The sequence below is a fragment of the Euprymna scolopes genome, chromosome 19, assembly GCF_053919585.1.
Source record: "Euprymna scolopes isolate OS-2025 chromosome 19, ASM5391958v1, whole genome shotgun sequence".
Classification (NCBI taxonomy): Eukaryota; Metazoa; Mollusca; class Cephalopoda; order Sepiida; family Sepiolidae; genus Euprymna; species Euprymna scolopes.
In genome coordinates, this window is record NC_136500.1 from 55,782,737 (window position 1) to 55,801,785 (window position 19,049).

General features: G+C 31.3%; 1 protein-coding gene across 1 annotated transcript in view; it reads right to left on the reverse strand.

The window, feature by feature from the left end:
- The window catches only part of LOC145240131 (uncharacterized), a 362,100-nt gene extending 343,258 nt beyond the window's left edge, over nt 1-18,842 (reverse strand). Inside the window, exon 1 of the mRNA XM_080103741.1 lies at nt 18,540-18,842. The gene's annotated coding sequence lies outside the window, so the exon portion shown is untranslated. The remainder of the gene's footprint in view (nt 1-18,539) is intronic.
- Nucleotides 18,843-19,049: the final 207 nt, after the last annotated feature.

Genomic DNA, 19,049 nt, shown 5'->3' on the forward strand with positions numbered 1-19,049 from the left:
TATGGTTAAAATGAAACTTAGAAAAATAAAAGGACTAGTTGTTTAAACTGGAAAAAGAGAATATATTCTAGTAAAAAAAAAATTAATTTATAACTTAAAATATTGCAACATGAAGACTTTTCTTAAAACATTTGATTAAACATTATATATAAATTCTTAATGTTGCAATATTTTAAGTTATAAATTTGTTATATTTTTTACTAGGATATCTTGTCCTTTTTTCAGTTTTAACAACCAGCTATTTTACATTTCTAAGTTTAACCTTAACCATATTGCTTTTCATGCTCGCATTTTTCTATGTAATCCATGATTTTTTTCGTGCTTTTCTTTGAAATAATATGTTCTTTTGTGTTCAATATCATATGTATTGTCAACAGTGCATAAAAATATTTCTAACTTCTTAAATGGAATAAATATAAAAAATCTAAAAAAGACGTAATTAAGTAAATGAACAGAAAGAAGTGACGAAAAAGAGAGAAATAGAATTAACGGGTGACGTCGTAAACGAAATATTATCAGCCCTCGCACAGCAAAGGGCATCACTTTTGTTAACTCTCTCTATATAACCCAAATAAGATGGCATGCGAGCGATATTCCCGTTATGATTTATGAAGGTGTCGAAGACGAAAAAGTTGCTATGGTAACCAACAGCCAATTAGAAGAAATCGTCTCTAAAACATTAATGTTGAAAAATTTGCTGTAGTAATCAACAGCCAATGAGAAAAAAACCGTCCCTCACGTTTCCTACTAATTCTGAGGACTATTGAACACCAGTAATTTTATTATAACTTATGTTTTAATGAACGAAAATTGAATTTCCTTTTTAAATATAGCTGAGAAGGTGACCTCTGAACAATAAAAAATATTTGAAATTTGGTCGTAAAAGGAGTGAGCAGTGAAGCTTTAAAGCAGTTCTACATGAGTAAAACTTACACTTAACCATATATTCAAGCACTACCCTGTTCGGATTATAATATGTTAAATATAATATTGATATTTTTTCTATATTTGCTTGAATATTTCACAGCATGTGAGCAGAGCTTGGTAATAGTATTTTTTGTTATTATCATTATTACTAATAGCAATATTAGCTGTTATAGCAAGAATATAAGTAGAAATCGTAGCATGTAAGTGTATTTATCTTTACTATTATATAAAATTAACTTTGTCTGTGTATGTATGCTAGAGAGAATAAAGTTCCCTATATACACATAAAACGGCGGCCGATTTTTTTTTGACATTCCATACGAACATACCAGGTATGTCTGGGAGTGTTCTAACGTGTGTTTTCTATCAGAATAGGTCATATGAGTATCGAAAATCGATAATCGAAACAAATCCGATCTTGGCGAAAGTTAAAATGATTTTAGAAAATCCACAATTTGTTCTTTGATAAGACAGATGCGCGACCAAATGAATGTTTCGGTTTAGAGTACAATTAAACCATGGTTAAAGACATTTTTTTTACACATAATTTAATTAAATAAACAGTAGATTCACTACAGTGCAATATGGGCTACAAATTATTGTTGACTAAGTCACTGCTAGGAGGAATTTGAAGCTTCCTCCCTGTACAGTTCGATAGGGAGGTCCCTAACTAGGGCAGGCAATCAATAAATTTGATTGATATAGGTGAGTTCACCGATTCGAATGATAATAAATGTGCGGAAAGGTGGGAAATATGTTGATTCTTATCTAATCCCGGACAACGTCGAGTCTCCATGCTACTAACTTTACAAAATCAACAATAGGTTCTATACAGTGCAATGTAGATCATGATATTATGGAGTAAGTCGTCGCGCGAACCAGGTGAAGTTTCCTTACGGTGCAGTCATTAAATTTGATAGAAAAATGGGCAATTTCTACAAATTTCGATAACAGTAAAATAATGGCGAGGAACATTCATTGATCCTCATTCAACCCTGATCAACTTTGCGCCTTACTGCCAGTTGCAAAGCAGTTAGAAAAAAATACAACATCGATGCATCTCTGTAACCTTCACTTACCATTGGTTCAACAAATGTGCGCATGCAGTATATATTAAAATATCATTTATAAAGAATTTAATCAAATATATTAATTTAAAATGAAGCATAGCTATCAATATTGCATTAATAAATAGACATTTTCGTTTCGTTCAAGATAAGGTTTAGTTTCATGCGTTGACATTTATAAAACTGAGAAAAAGAAACAGGTTTTACATTTCTGAAATAATAAATGATGAACATCGTTTGTAGGCAGATCTGTTTCATGTTTAAAACAAAAACAAGAAAAACTTATTAAATCGGGTTTATTCAATTTGCGCGTTTAGAAATGGGAATGCTATTTATGACTTATATGAAAAATTCACATATTGACGGACATAGTTTACCATATATTTACACGAACGGACATAGCTTATTATATGGTTGTACGGATAGACAGTGTGTCATATACGTATACTTACAGACGGATATAGCTGATTATGTACTTGCACGGACGTTTTTTTAAAACAAACACACATTTTAAGATGAAACCTGATAAAAAAAGCATCATAGTTCAAAGTATAAACATCGCAGACAAACAAACTACGCTAACTTCTGCTTAAGAGAGAAAACAAAGTAAATAGTGCTTACCAACTTAATCGTAGCAGAGCAAAGGAATGGAGAGGTATTTAAATAGATAAAATGCAACTTTAATTCGAAGCGCGACAGACCTAGAGACATCCTGTTTCAAACCAAAGTTTGTTATACTGACAAATATTGGCATTATTTGGATTCATTTTGTTCTCATTTTGAGTTCCACTTACACAACGTTTTGGCCGATGTTACATTTCATTTTCTTTAGATGTATCCTGTCGAACTCGGGAATTTGGACAGAATTTCGACTGAACTTATTTATTAACTACATGGGGGTGGAATGCTCTTGTTCTGTCAGCCATGACTGGATAAAGGTCCTAAGTAATTCGCAATTGTATATTTCAGTCGCGTACACTCAGAATTGAACCTTCAGGAGAATATCACATTTATAATTTGTTTTTCAAGGACTCTAACCACTGCCCCACAAGTCATTGCGGACAGTTTTCGTACGAGTTTTGAAAGCCTTTAACCTATTTAATTTTCTAGTTGTAAATATTACTATTTATTAAAAATTATTATTACTACATAAAAAAACATAACAGAACATTATCGTTCTTAGATGTGCTGCTTACCGGTGCTCCCAGAGTTTATGTTATCTGTATACCGAAAGCTAATTTTCACTGGACAGAACATAAACTTCAACGGTGTATTTAAACGGATAGAGTTCACATGATCTCTTAATATTTGAACATCTTTGAACATCTTCCTGATGGGACCAAAGTATGAATGTGTAAGCCACATATCGAAATCACATTGTTGGCTTTAGTAGTTTTGATCTTAACGCCATTTCATTAAAGTACTCCATGTATGCATTGGCCTGTACTGGAGACAATGGTAATCACATCGCCAGACATTTCTGCCAATATATATCAGATCCCACCAGGAATTGTGTAGTTTCTACAAAGAATGTCAACATCTCAACTATATTGTATTGGAAATTGGAAGTGCGTTCCTTTAGTGAGGAATCAGAAGTCAGCTTATCCTGTAACACCGTCAGGGTCTCCTCAGTGAGTACTTTCGTGAACAGACCCACTCCATCTAGACTCACCATATTGTTGGAATGAATGGGAGCATGGTTTATTATTTTCCGACATTATACACCTAAAGAAGGTCTTATGTTACATCGAACGAAACGTTGTGAAAATGACACTCTAGATGAGAACAATAGTCCGATGGATCCAAATAATACAATAACCAATCACCATCTCATTAATTCGGAAACGCGACAAATATTGACAGAACAACAAAACCTCTATTTGAAACCAAATTGTGAGAGACCGACCGAGTAACTGTTCTAGAAACCTGTGTGACTGAAACTAGACCGATCGAAAAGTGCTTTCATGGAGTGGAAAAACGTATCTCCAAAACAATCGAATAATTAATGTGTTGGTAGTTAAGCAAAAGTTTATCCTTTATTTGATATTTAAGCCGTTACGGTATAATATCGATAATAATCATATTCTACCATCGATAAACAGTGTGAGTCTTTTTCTGTACAAATCCTCTGACCTACTCGAGTTCGGGGGAAATCTCGGGTATAAAAGAATCTAATATAAGCTTGTTTGATTAAATATAGACGAAAGTACACACGTACACACATATATGCATATATACAAACGGACATCCACACACGCACACATGCACACACACACACACACACACACACACACACACACACACACACACACACACACACACACATATATATATATAATTAGTTACTGTAATAAATATTAAATACCTACAGACACTAGCTTTTCATCCTTTCGGGAATCATCAGTGCAGGGATAGGCAACAGAAGCCATCTCCTTTGACAAGAACCAAATCCTTTCGGCCACCGTTAACGGCGAGAAATATCGGTCAAATTTAAACGTTTATTTTTAAATTGTTTTAACGTCTCTCAGAGTGATCTAATCATTATATGATGATCTGCGTGTATATATATATATATGTATATATGTATATATATATATATATATATATATATTAAGTTATAAAATGTATATGGCGATTAAGCTACACTGAATATTCCGCGTTTCATCCACTCTAGGATTCTTCAGGCATAATCCTGAAGAATCCTAGAGTGGATGAAACGCGGAATATTCAGTGTAGCTTAATCGCCATATACATTTTATAACTTACTAACTAGCTCTACCTAGGTATTGAGCACTTTTGAAGTAAATACTTAAAGTTTACGCATAAATCTATACTTTCGTATATTAATTTTATGTGAGAAAATTAAGTAGTTATATATATATATATGTGTGTGTATATGCATATATATATAATAAACGAAGGTTATAAAAAGAAAACGTGAGTCTTTGAATTTTTAACAAAATTTTGCACTATATATATATATATATATATATATATATATATATATATATATATATATATTACAATAGAAAAATGCGAGCATGAAAAGTAATATGGTTAAGCTGAAACATGGCAAAGTAAAGAACTAGTTGTTAAAACTGGAAAAGAAAAGGACAAGATATTCTCATAAAAAATATCATAAATTCATAAAAATATTGTAGCAATAAGAAATGAACTCATATAATGTTATAAATTTAATTAAAGATAAGATTCTTAATGCTGCAATATTTTAAGTTACAAATTTATTGCACTTTTTACTAGAATATCTCGTCTTTTTCTTTTCCATGTTTAAGCTTAAACTTATTACTTTTCATGTTCGCATTTTTTCTATTGTAATCCATGATTTTTCCAGGCTTCCAATAAATTTACTTGTTCTTTGTTAGATTTCAGTCCTTTTATTTTTTTTACCCCTATAATCATATATGTAATGAAAATGTACGGCTCCCGTCTGCTCTAAATAAATTCCCCCAATTTTATGCTTCAATTCTCTCTGTTGCACTTGTTACTTCTCTTTTTCGCCACAGCAGTGAATTGGTAGCAACAGTGGTCGCGGAAGCGACGTTGCTGCAATGGAAACCAGTAATAAAAACCGTCGCTCACCTCCTTACATATTTGACGATTTCGAACACCAGAAAATACTTCATAACTTTTGTTTTACTGAAAGAAGAACGGATTTTGTTTTCAGAATATAGCTGAGAAGGTGATCAATAAACTGCAATAATTGTTTGAAATTTGGTCGAAAAAGTGAGAGAGGGGTAGGACCCCGAAACACGCGTGTACGTAGATTACTATTTAAAAAAAATAATAATAAATAAAAATTACGTCCAAATAAAAAATGGGTGACTTTCTAAAAAAAAACACCCGATCTCCAAGGTGGAGATTCTAAGCGTAATATCGTTTAAGAAATCAATAACAAAAACTAGGTATATATATATATATATATATATATATATATATATATATATATATATATATATATATACTAGCAAAAGTACCCGTCGTTGACTGGGCTCAAAAATAGCCTACAGAAAATGGACTCTTATTTATGAAAGTATGATAGGTTATGAAAAGGAAGGGTTGTAAAGAGATAGCTTCGAATTTGGGGGAATCAAACTAAAAGCAAAATATGATGAAAGTAGAAATAAAATGGATAAAGCCCATAATTTATTACACCATACCGGTTCACACTGAAACACTTATCACAATATTCTGTGGATCTATATTAAAAATCCTTGATAAACTTCGTGTCATAATTCCATTCTATGGAGGTCAGGTTTATTATACCATATTTCCTCAAACTGAAACATAATTATCAAAGTATACTTACGCAGATAGATATGAAAAGTCTTTATTAAAGTTTGTGCCTATTTCCATTCTATGGAGGCCTGTCGCGAAAGCAGACCCCACAATTTTATTATACCATCCCTATTTAAGTTAAGACATACATAAGTACATCTATATCAAAAACACTTGTAAACGTTTTTTTTTAATTTTTTTAATTTTTTATATCCATAATTTGTGGGCCAGGCGCGAACGCAGATCCCACAATTTTAATGAACCACCGTTCTGCCAGATTAAACATACCCATTCCTGTGTCTCGATACATCTTCTATCATTATATCTAATTAGTTGTCTATAATAGTCAACCATATAGGAGCCTATTCGTGACCAGACACATATACACACGCGAGCGCACACACACACACACATACACATTCAGCTTTCTATTATATATATATATATATATATATAGAGAGAGAGAGAGAGAGAGAGAAAGGGGTAGAAAGATATAGATAGATAGGTAGGTAGAGAGAGAAAGATAAAAAGCAAGAAGAAGATACAACAGATAAATTGTCTTTGATGTGTTATCATTATTAAAACATCTTTCCTCCTCTATTAACTGAACGAAACAAACTTCTGTGCAAACATAAATATGTTTGCTGTTTATTTAATGTAAGTAAACTTTGCTATGTCGGACATGAATTTCATGCATAAACATTTATTTTTTGAATTTCTATTCAATAAATATTTATCTAAATAAAAACCTTACAGAAAAGAGAAAACTAGAAGGAATTAAAAAAAAATCTCAACGTTGTACAATATTTAAAGAAAACACGAAGTGTATAAAAACGTCCAAAAGCACATACACAAAGATATATATATATATATATATATATATATATATATATATATATATATATATATATATATATATATATATATATATATATATTGTGCGGTCTGCGTTCGCGCCTGGCTTCCATGGAATGGAATTAGGCACACACTTTAATAAAGACTTTTCATATCTACCTGCGTAAGTATACTTTGATAATGACAAAATAATATATATATATATATATATATATATATATATATATATATATATATATATATATATCGCCATTTCCTTTCTTTATTGGTTTCTATACAAGCTCCATTACAATTTGTTGAGCTTTGCATTATTCCGATAAATTTCTTTTTTAAAGAATTTAGCTTATTCTCTTCCGTTAACTTTCTAATATATATATATATATATATATATATATATATATATATATATATATATATATATATATATATGAAAGTGAAAGTATCTGGGTGTCTGTCTGTTTGTCTGTGTACATTTCCCTACACGATAGCTCTGTCAATTTTAAATCAACAGACTCGAAATTAAATATACAGGGTACTGAGATTGGGAAAATCTTTGTGTTTTCGGCCATAAATTTGGCTGTAAGGGCGTCAAAGTTCAACGAGTTGACCTTTGAGAACTCTACGAAACTCCTCCGCCAATTTTGGGTATAAACAATTGAAATTTTAGATATAGGTCCCTTTGACATGGATCCAACTTAATAACTTGAATTGAACCCAAAACAATAAATCTACCAAATTACTCAGACAATTTCTGGTCTACACATTTGAAATTTTACATAAAGGGTATTCAGAGATAGGACAAGCGTTTTAGTCGGTTTGGATCGTAAATTTGAGCTACCAATATATAAATGTATGTATGTATATATGTTTGTATGTCTGCCAAAAACTTTTGACAGAGGCGACAGGTTTTCACAAGATCAGTGTTATTTTGAAGCCTGTACCTTTCAAACAACAAATACTGAAAAAATGGCTAAAATCACTAATTTCTTCACCCTCAACTGGATACTTTTCTACAGGGAGTGGTCGATTTTTTTACCGATATTTTTGAAAGTCATTTCCTCTTTACGATTGTCTAATCTTAATTTAAACATACGTCATTTCCGGTTTGGCGGTTGTCGTAACAACAAAGACGTCACGTTTTTTTCACGTTCTTTTCCTCCTTCGTGGTACGGGTTCGAGCCTGCCTTCCTACTACCACTTTTTTTTTTGCTAAACACACACCTCCAAACACCTTGCTAACGCCGCCGAGCTTAAATGCTAGTGTATATATATATATATATATATATATATTCCAGGTAGAAAGATATTACAAAATTAAGAATAAATGAATTTCAACAAGGGTTGGTGATAGTGCTCAATAAAAAATAGCAAATTATCTTTTTCTCCTACTTTTTTCCGACTCTCATTATTAAAATATTACCCGCTCCTTCTAACAATTTTTTCTAACTTTTCCTTAATGTTACTCTTTTAACCTTTCCTCCTTCCTTTAACAGAAACTTGATTTTTGTAATTAATTTAAACCCATAAGAACGTTAATTTTTGTTTATTGCCAGTCATGGCATTATTTATCTCCTCAATATTTGAAAAGGTCTGGAACCTTTTTAATTTTTGTATTTTAATCTTTCTTGCCTGATGGTTGAAACGGTCTGCACATCATTGGAAGATATGACTGTAATATATATATATATATATATATATATATATATACATATACATATATATATGTATATAGATATATACACACACACACACACACACATATATATATATATATATATATATATACTTTCCAAATTATTAATTGTAAACTTTTCTTTAATACAAATCTAAATATAGATATTAATCAATCTAGTAACCAATTTTATAAAAGAACAAATGCAAGATTTATTAAAAAGGGAAAAAGTTATAGACTGTTTATCTAGAAACAGTTCTTTATATCAACATGATAGATTAATATTGTGATAGTTATTGTTTTTTGCATCATATAATAATATTTGTTCACCTTTATTAATCCTTAACTCTACATCGAACGGATACCATAATAGTTTTCTGCACTGTATCAAAACAAAGATCCATACAAAACTTCAGCCAGATCGTTCAGTAGTTTTCAAGAACATTTCTACATTAAATGTGATATTTGTTGCGACTAATATTTATCAATCATTATCTAATCTCTAACTAGAAGGCATAGTTCGCTGCATCTAATCATAGCAAAGTATATACAAAATTTAAGTAAGATCGCACTAGCAATTTCTGAGAAAACCTGGAGTCTAAAGACAGATAAACATATAAATATAAAAACCTACCAAGGGGATAAAAAGAGGGGGTGACTGAAGGAGAGAAAGAAGAGAGATAGCCAAAGATAGATACAGATATAAAGCTGTTAGCATCACTGTGAAAATAAAGTATTTGTGAACCTCACGGCTCAACACAGTCGTAATGTTTGCTCATTTTTATATTAATAGTAATGTATTAGTAGTATCAGTCAACGAGTCGTATTACATGGTTATTATTATTGACTCGAGCTCAAATCTCGGGATCAAATATCGAGATCAAATCTCGGAACCTTAAGAAATTTATTTGATCTATTTTTACTTCGGTTTTTCTTTTGTTTTTGTTGTACAATATTTCGGTTGAATCAATAAGTTTGAATTTTGAACCAGTAAAAACTAGCAAGTTTGTAATCTCCTTCTCGCGCTCTAGAAATCTTACATTCACTCATGTATGAACTATTGTTAACATATTTTGGCAAGTATACCGGCTAAGTTTCTAACTCTTTCACAGGGTACATGATCTATATATTAGTACAATAGCTTGTCTGTTATTTAGTGTGTCATGTTTACATCTTTTGCCTTCCGAGTGACTGTCGAATTGTTATGATCTTCCATTACTTGTAATAAATAATTTTATCAAGAATTCTTTATAAGTCTTGGTTTCGGTTTTGATTATAACTTAAGGAACTCAAGTTATATATATATATATATATATATATATATATATATGTGTGTGTGTGGGTGTGTGTGTGTGTTTTATAATTTTTGGTTTCGGTTTCGATTCAAGCAGATGCACCCAAGTTATATGGATATATACTATTTAATTTTGAAATTAAACTTTTATAATATATAAGAATCGCTAGAAAATTGACTCTATGATAATATATACGAAATCTGCATCAATTAAAATATCATATTTAAGCGTATTTTACGACTCTCCTAACTTAGATAATACTTTTTCAGTTTTAACTAAAGAACTACAATCATATTAAGGCATCTTCATTTACGCTGAACATTTACAGAATGCCAATATTAATATATTACATATGAAAAAGTCTGCTGTGGAATTTGTACATGTCCAGCTAGAAGAATCTTTAACCTAACAGGTTACGCACTGTGTACGAAGTTCTGGTGTCTTTTCCATCGCCACAAGTTGAATCCCTATACCCGTTTTACAAGTACTTCTACAAAATATGATTCGATAGTTTATAAGTCACTTATGCCTACATAACATAAATACCATCGGCAAACTCGAATAGCAACACTCTAAAGGGCCCCAAATTCCGGAAAACATTGGACTTTAGTTGTTTCTTCTTGAAATCATTTTCATTTGAAATTCCTTTCTAACTTTTTGTTTTCTTGACTGTATAAACATACATAACTTTAAATGTAAAATGAAAAAATATCTTGTTGCACACAGCCCTACTTAATATGCTCTCTATAAATATGGTCCCTAACAACGGTAGACATATACGTCTCGGTAGCAATAGCTACTTTTTTTATTTTTTTATTTTTTGCAGTGAATACAAGTTGAAAAAAATCGAATCATGTTACAAAAGAGATGCTTTGCTTTAAAATGTATACACTTGACTATTGATTTTCTCGGGCTAAGACCGACAAGCCCGACCACGGAGTCGCTATGAATATGTATATCAAGTTTTAAAAATCTTTATTGACCCTAAACAAGGCACAGTGCCTTGTTTGGGTAGTAAGGGGCTACTATTTGAGACCAGATTTGGCGGCATACTATGTAGAGCGTTGGGCATGGAGTTATATGTTCAGATTACACTTGAACTTCTGCATGACAGTACAGTCAGAGAAGCAAGGGTCTAGGAAGGAATTCTAAAGACTAACAGTTCCACTAAAGAAGCTATTTGAATGAAAGGATTTACGGCATCTAGGGATATCTACTTATGTTTTTAATGCTTTGTGCTCTGTTTTCCATAGAAAATACACAAACCAAAAACCGAAATACACAGATACATATACACAGACACATAACCGCGTATCTATCTATCTATCTATCTATCTATCTATCTATGTGTGTGTGTGCATATATCTAGATATAGATGTGTATGTGTCCATACGCATATCTTACCTAGCCAGCATTTTACTACAAACTATTTCTAACTGAATTCAAATACATCACAAGATGTGTAATAGAAATTTTTAATAGTAAAATATGTACTAAGAAAATCTATTTTGAAAACATCTTTAATTTACAATAAAGAAAAAAAAAACGGTAAAATTTTAAAATAGGTCGAAACTATGAAAAGTGTGTTTGCAAACAAAATTGAAAATTATTGAAATATTTATATAAATATACTAGCTAGCCGCCCGCATAAATATTATATTTTGCTTACTGGAAATTCTTTATTTATTATAAGCGAAAATTATAAACGGACATACTGTAGGCATTAAACGTAATAATAAATTCCTTTAAAAATATATATTAAAAAAAAAAAACAGAAAAAAAAACTGAGACATATGCATGCGAGTATAATGTTTTTTTTTCTGAACATTTCACTTTCCGTAAGGAGAAAAATATTCGAGCTGAGATCGAAACTGATGCCTAAAGACAGTGAGTTTACATTAGGCCAGCGTTACCTGACTTTAAAAGGTGTTTTCAAACTTACTTATTCTTAACATAAGGAAATTGTCATATGAACGAATCACGCATGCGCATTCGTGAAACAGTTGACAAACACATAAAAATTCGAGGAGCCTCATATACTAAGTTTTCAATGTACACCTCATTATTAGACTTTTTCCGGATGAAAACGGGTACAAACCTTTTTCACTTGTCTGAACACCCTATATACTAAATTTCAAGTCTGTAGATTAAACATTCGTTGAGTATATAGGTTGAGAAGTGTCCTCTCACACACATATCCTCACTTATATATATATATATATATATATATATATATATATGGATATATATATATATAGTAAGTTATAAAATATATATGACGAGTAAGCTACACTGAATATTTCGCGTTTCATCCAGTCTAGGATTCTTCAGGCTGAAGAATCATAGAATGGATTAAACGCGGAATATTCAATGTAGCTTAATCGCCATATTTATTTTATATATATATATATATATATATATATATATATATATATATATATATATATATATATATATACTAGAAGTTGCCCGGTATTAAACGTAATGTTAAATTCCTTTAAAAAAGCGAAGTAAAAAATACGGAAATAAACAGAAACGTGCGTTTTAAACAATTCACTTCTTGAAAGTAAAAAAAAAAAATACTCGAACTGAGATCGAAACCAAAACCTAAGCACAGTCAGTAAAATACGACAATCATTAGACCAACTTGCAGCGACCTTTAGAATGGGTTTCGAACATGCTTATCCTTAACATAAAGAATCTGTCATGTTTCATGGCCGCACATGCGTATTCGTGAAACGCTTGACAAATAGAGCAAACTCCGATCACCTCCCCCTTAAAAATTTTGTTGAGTATATAGGTTAATAAGTGTCCTCACACACATACACACATTCTCTACCTCTCCCTCCCTCACACACACGCGCATATATATATATATATATATATATATATATATATATATATATATATATATATATTCTTTTTTGGGTAATAAATATTAAAAAGTTAACCTAGTTGATCTGGAGAAAGAAAAGACAGGATCAATATCCGGAAATTTTTTTTTGTGCTTTTGTTTAAATGAAGTGGTGTTTGATCAAAATTGCTGGGGAGCAATGCTTTAATGCAGTGTTTCGTTTTTTAGTTCCGAAACAGTGTTTCCTGGTAAACAGCCGATGGTCTCTGAAAACTTAGGACTATTGTGAGTTTGAAAAGCAAGTTGATTACAAAAGATTAAATGACTTACTGAGAAAGTTATTTTCGACAAAGGACTAAAAATTGAACAATTATTTTTATATAGTTCCAAGGTTAAAAAAGTTCCAAGATAATATATATATATATATATATATATATATATATATATATATATATATATATATATATATATATATATATATATATATGACGATGTTTTTCCACAGATTAGAGTTAGAACATTTTCCAGCGATCAGAGTTTAACGGAACCGATGACGCTTGTAATCAGCAGATTATTACGGTTCGTGTTAATCGTGTCTTCTAAAATTAAAGATTCTATATACTGCATCTAAGAATTAATGAGAATGGTAAGGTACATATAATGTGCACTGGATGTTCCAAATGTCTACCGGGTGTCGTAAATTAAAATAGGTACAATTTGCATAAAATCTGAACGAGAGATATGACAAAATAAAACATGTCTATTTTATTTGGGGGAGACCAAAAAGGCTGAAAAAAGAAAAAAAAAATAACCCTATACGATTAAAGGATAAGCCGGTTGAATTTCGAAATATGACACATATGTTTTGAAAATATTTCTGATTTGCATTAAATTATTACATTATATCATTCGTTATAACAAATATTTTTTATAAAATGTCAATTCGTTCGAACAGAATATTTTATTTGGGTCAAATGTGCTGAGTGATTTAAAAAAATTCAGTTGCATATATTTTCATTTTTTTTTACTTGTTAAATTAAAACAAAATGGGCTTAAAGAGGAGATAGGGGAGCAGGATCAACAGAGAGACGAAAAGAAGGGGTATAAGAGATGCAAGGTGGAATGAAGAGAAAGAAATAGAGTAGAAAGAGAAAAAATTTTAGAAATACCGTTTTTTTGTTGAAAATATTTCTAATTTGCATTAAAGTATCACATTCTATCATTCTTTATACCATTACGTTTTAATTAATTAATTAATTCTTAATTAATTATCAATTTGTTCTAAAATAATATTTTACTTGCGTTATATTGGCCCTGTCGGTGGGGCATTAGAATACGCCGACTGCCCCCCTGCAGAGGGTAAAAGTCCCTCAATGGGGGTCCTGGATATGACGTTAAACTATATCCAGTGGTGCGGGCCCCAGCTTGTGGGCTTTGGGGAGTGTGGAACCACCCTTTAATTACCATTGCTCCCAGGTCCACTCTGACCCGCAGTGGTAGTATCTGTTGGGGTCCCAACTATGGGTTAAATAGAAACCGACGTGAAAACAAATATATTCTATTAAAAAAAATGTTTCTTCAAAATCTTTGGATTCGGCATTAAATAACCCGAAAAGGGTTGATATGCCGTAAAACAAAAACAACCAACCAACTTGCGTTGTATATGTTAAGTTTTTGACTTCTTAAAAAATAATTTCGTTTACATGTTTTCGTTTCGTTGTTCTTTTTGAAATTAAAGCAAATACAATGTTGATAAAATTAAGAGATCGAGAGGAGCACGATCGATCGATCGAACGAGAGAGAGAGAGAGAGAGAGAGAGAGAGAGAGAGAGAGAGAGAGGGGTGAGAAAGAGAAAGAAGAAAGTAAAAGAGACAGGGTATGTGTTAAAGACAGAGAAGTGGATGGAAATTAAAAGAGCAGAATTGGGGAAAAAGAAAAGTAAGAAGGGTAAAAATGAAAACGAGGGGATGGAAAAGAAGAGAATAGTACGAAAAAAAAGAGAGACAGGAGAAGGAAAAATAAGAAAAAGAGAGAAAGAGACTGATATTCTTTCATTTTTTACAGTTGAGATCGATTTTAAATGTTGGGAAAACCCATTTCCCTAAAATTGCTAAATTGGAATCAAAACAGTTATTCATGTAAACTACTCTCAGAATCTTCTCTCCTTCTGAACGAGCGATTATATATATATATATATATATATATATATATATATATATATATATATATATATATGTATGTGTGTGTGTAGAAATATACTTATATGTATATATATTACATATATATATATATATGTGTGTGTGTGTGTATATATATTACATATATATATATATATATATATATATATATATAAATTATTCAACTATACCTTATGAGTTTTTTGGTGGGCTTCCGTCATTCAACGAAACACATGTAATACGAACTTTATAAAAAATGAATACAATATTATGAGTGTAAATTATATGCATCCTTTGGTTTCGAAAGATAGCTAATGATGGACAAAATATGCCTGTTATGGCTTATCTTCTTTCCAACACATTACCGCGGGACTGGTTCCCAATTATAAGCAAAAACAAAAATACAAAAAAACAAAAAAACAAAAAAACAAAACAAAAGGAGCACGCATTCACCAGACATAAATGATAAATAAACGTATTTACATTAATTAACGTATGTAGATGTTGCAATGAAAGTATTCTTTAGAAACCATTATTTTTATGATTATCATTTAATCACTAGGAGTAGTCACACATGCCATCGTCAAAGATTTCTCTTTGAAAACAACCTGTGGCATTCTCTGGAGTTTGGGTGACAACAAGCTTCCCCCCCCCCGGGAGTATTCACATAGGTCAGTATCTGCGATTGCCAACTGACAAAAACCAATAGTCTTCCCTCGAGTTTGAGAAAAGGGTGTCTTCACTAGATTTCCAGTACCATCAACCTCTGTAATTTGATAACTAATGCAAATCATTTAGCATTATCGCAATATCAGGTTATCATCTCTTCCTAGCCATCAACGACCGTTAGTGATCTTCGTTATCCTTCCTATCCTTCTATTCTTCTTCTTCTTCTTCTTCTTCTTCTTCTTCTTCTTCTTATTATTATTATTATTTTCATCGAATTATTATTATTACTATTATTATTATTATTATTATTACTATTATTATTACTATTATTATTATTATTATTATTATTATTATTATTATTATTATTATTATTTCCATGGAATTATTATTATTATTATTATTATTATTATTATTATCATTATTATTATTATTATTATTTACATGGAATCATCGTAATTATTATTATTATTATTATTATTATTATTATTATTATTATTTACATGAAATCATTATTATTATTATTATCATTATTATTATTATTATTATTATTATTATTTACATGGAATCGCCATTATTATTATTATTATTATTATTATTATTGGTATTATTATTGGTATTATTATTATTATTATTATTATTATTATTATTATTGGTATTATTATTATTATTATTATTATTATTATTATTATTGGTATTATTATTATTATTATTATTATTATTATTATTATTATTATTATTGGTATTATTATTATTATTATTATTATTATTATTATTATTATTATTATTATTATTATTATTATTATTATTATTATTATTGGTATTATTATTATTATTATTATTATTGACATGGAATTCTTTCACAAATCATTACCATTGATCGCCCCTTAGCTCAAACGGATAGTCTTTCCAATATCGGAATATCAGCAACTCTTCTTTTTCCGACAACTGTTGCAAATGATTTTTCGTTCTTTCAGCAGCTGTTTATCATTGATTTCTCGCTAATAGCAACACTTAGCAGCCTCTGCGGTTTGAGAGACTATAAACCTATGAAGAATTTCAGTACTCTTCACGTCTTTCATGTGGAGGTCCGGATGGTGCTCTTCTCCCTCGGCCTTTCCACTCTCTCCGAACCTTAATGATTATTCTGTGTGTTACCAAGCCATACTCGTCCCTACTCATTTAAACTCCTTGTACATAATTGAGCACTGACTGGTAAAAGAGTGTGGTATTCCCTGGCGTATGTGGCAACAAGTCTCCACAAATTTCGAAAATTCTCCAAGTCTTACCATCTCCATTGCAACTTGTTCTCGCACCAGTGGTTTACCATCTATTTCTCGTTTATAACAATTAATGAGTTTCCCTGAGTGTTGAATTGCTAACTCAACTATTCTTGCACTCCGATGTGTATGGTGCTTTCCATTCCTACAGAATCACTCTCTTTATTATCAACGATCTTAGTGTCACTGCGTTTTTTTTCTGTTGGAGGAAACCATCGGTCTATTGTAATTTCCTCATATATCCACCCATCGATTGCACTTGAATTCCATTTATTTATTTATTCACTGCACAGTCATTCCCGGCGTTCGCTCACTTACCAAAAAAAAAAAAAAGAAAAAAAAAAAAAAAGCAGATGCTGTTCCCTGTGGTCAAATTGAGAAAAAAAGTGTCTCCAAATTTTCAGACCTATCCAATGCGTTGATCACTGTTTCCTTGCGGTAGTAATTCAACACTAAAGTATAGGTCATAAAGGCTAGTGGCATTCCCGGGAGGTTGAGTGACACTAATCCTTCTTTTTATTATTATTATTATTATTATTATTATTATTATTATTATTATTATTATTATTATTAAAAATAATAATTATTATTTCTTTTTCAGGTCATTCGATGAATACTGCCCCCCCAACAAAATTATGTGTGCAACAATACTCACTATTGAAGTATGCGGTATGATTGAACAAAGCGTCACTTCGATTTCTAAATATGTATTATTGTTTTAACATTAGACGAATGAAAATATAGGCGTTTTCTTTGGAGACTGCTACACACGCTGCGCACGTCAACGCTATGAAAAGATGAAAAAACATACAGCACATTCGCTTGCGAGATGCATGCAGGCATTTTCCTAATCTCACTGAGGAAGGTGGATCGTAAACAGTCGAAGCGTTGGCCCAGATTTTGTTCATCGTCACACAACTCGACCATTCCTTTACACCCATTTCTTTCGAACTAGCATCACCAGAATTATTCGATCTATTTCGTACTGACGATGTTTATCTGCCTACCCCCACCCACCCCTTCCACGAGGGTAAAGTTAGACACAATGTCGGTTGCTAATGCGATGATATATCCAGCTCCCCTCAAAAAGGTCACTCTGGATTTGAGGAAAAAATGTCTCAGTCTAGAAGGATTTCTTCAATACAGACAATACGAGTTATAGCATTAGAACAGAGACTTCTCTTTGCTCCAAACCTAAAGGCTCAGCTAGTGTCCGTTATTATTATTATTATTATTATTATTATTATTATTATTATTATTATTATTATTATTATTATTCACAAGTCGATGTATGTAATAATTTACAACCATTTAATTAAAAAATGCATACTAAAAGGAAGACGATTATAATATAGATTGCTGATGATAATCATCTATATTACATGTAACATAATAATTTATAAACTGTTAAGTAAAAAGAAAACATCGTTATAACTAGTTGGTACTTACCCCATGACATGCCATAGGTTTTTAAAATCCTAGGTGTAATCCTTTACAGCCAGTATGGTGCACGGCACGGCTAATGTGTCCAGTCGGTGCTTGGAGCAAAGTCCTTGTTCGTAGCGACATCCGTCAAGGTAGAAGATTAGGAGTTATTGCTCCATAATCGTGTCCTTTTGCCGAGCTTAGTTTAAAGACGGTGATTAGCTGGTATAATAATTGAGAGTCGGCATGGTACACGACTCTGGTAGGGCTGGGGAAGACCGAAAACGCGAAGCCGTGGTAAGTCCAAGAATAATAATAGCTAGCAGTAGTAGTATCAGATAAACGGAGGAGTAAAACGAGAGAGAGAGAGAGAGAGAGAGAGAGAGAGAGAGAGAGAGAGAGAGAGAGAGAGAGAGATGTGAATAGAATGATGAGGCGGGGGTGGTGAGGACAGTATAATAGAATAAAATGGGAAGAGGGAGGGAAAGATGAATTTAGAGAGAAATAAAGAACTAGCTAGAGAGAGAAAGAGAA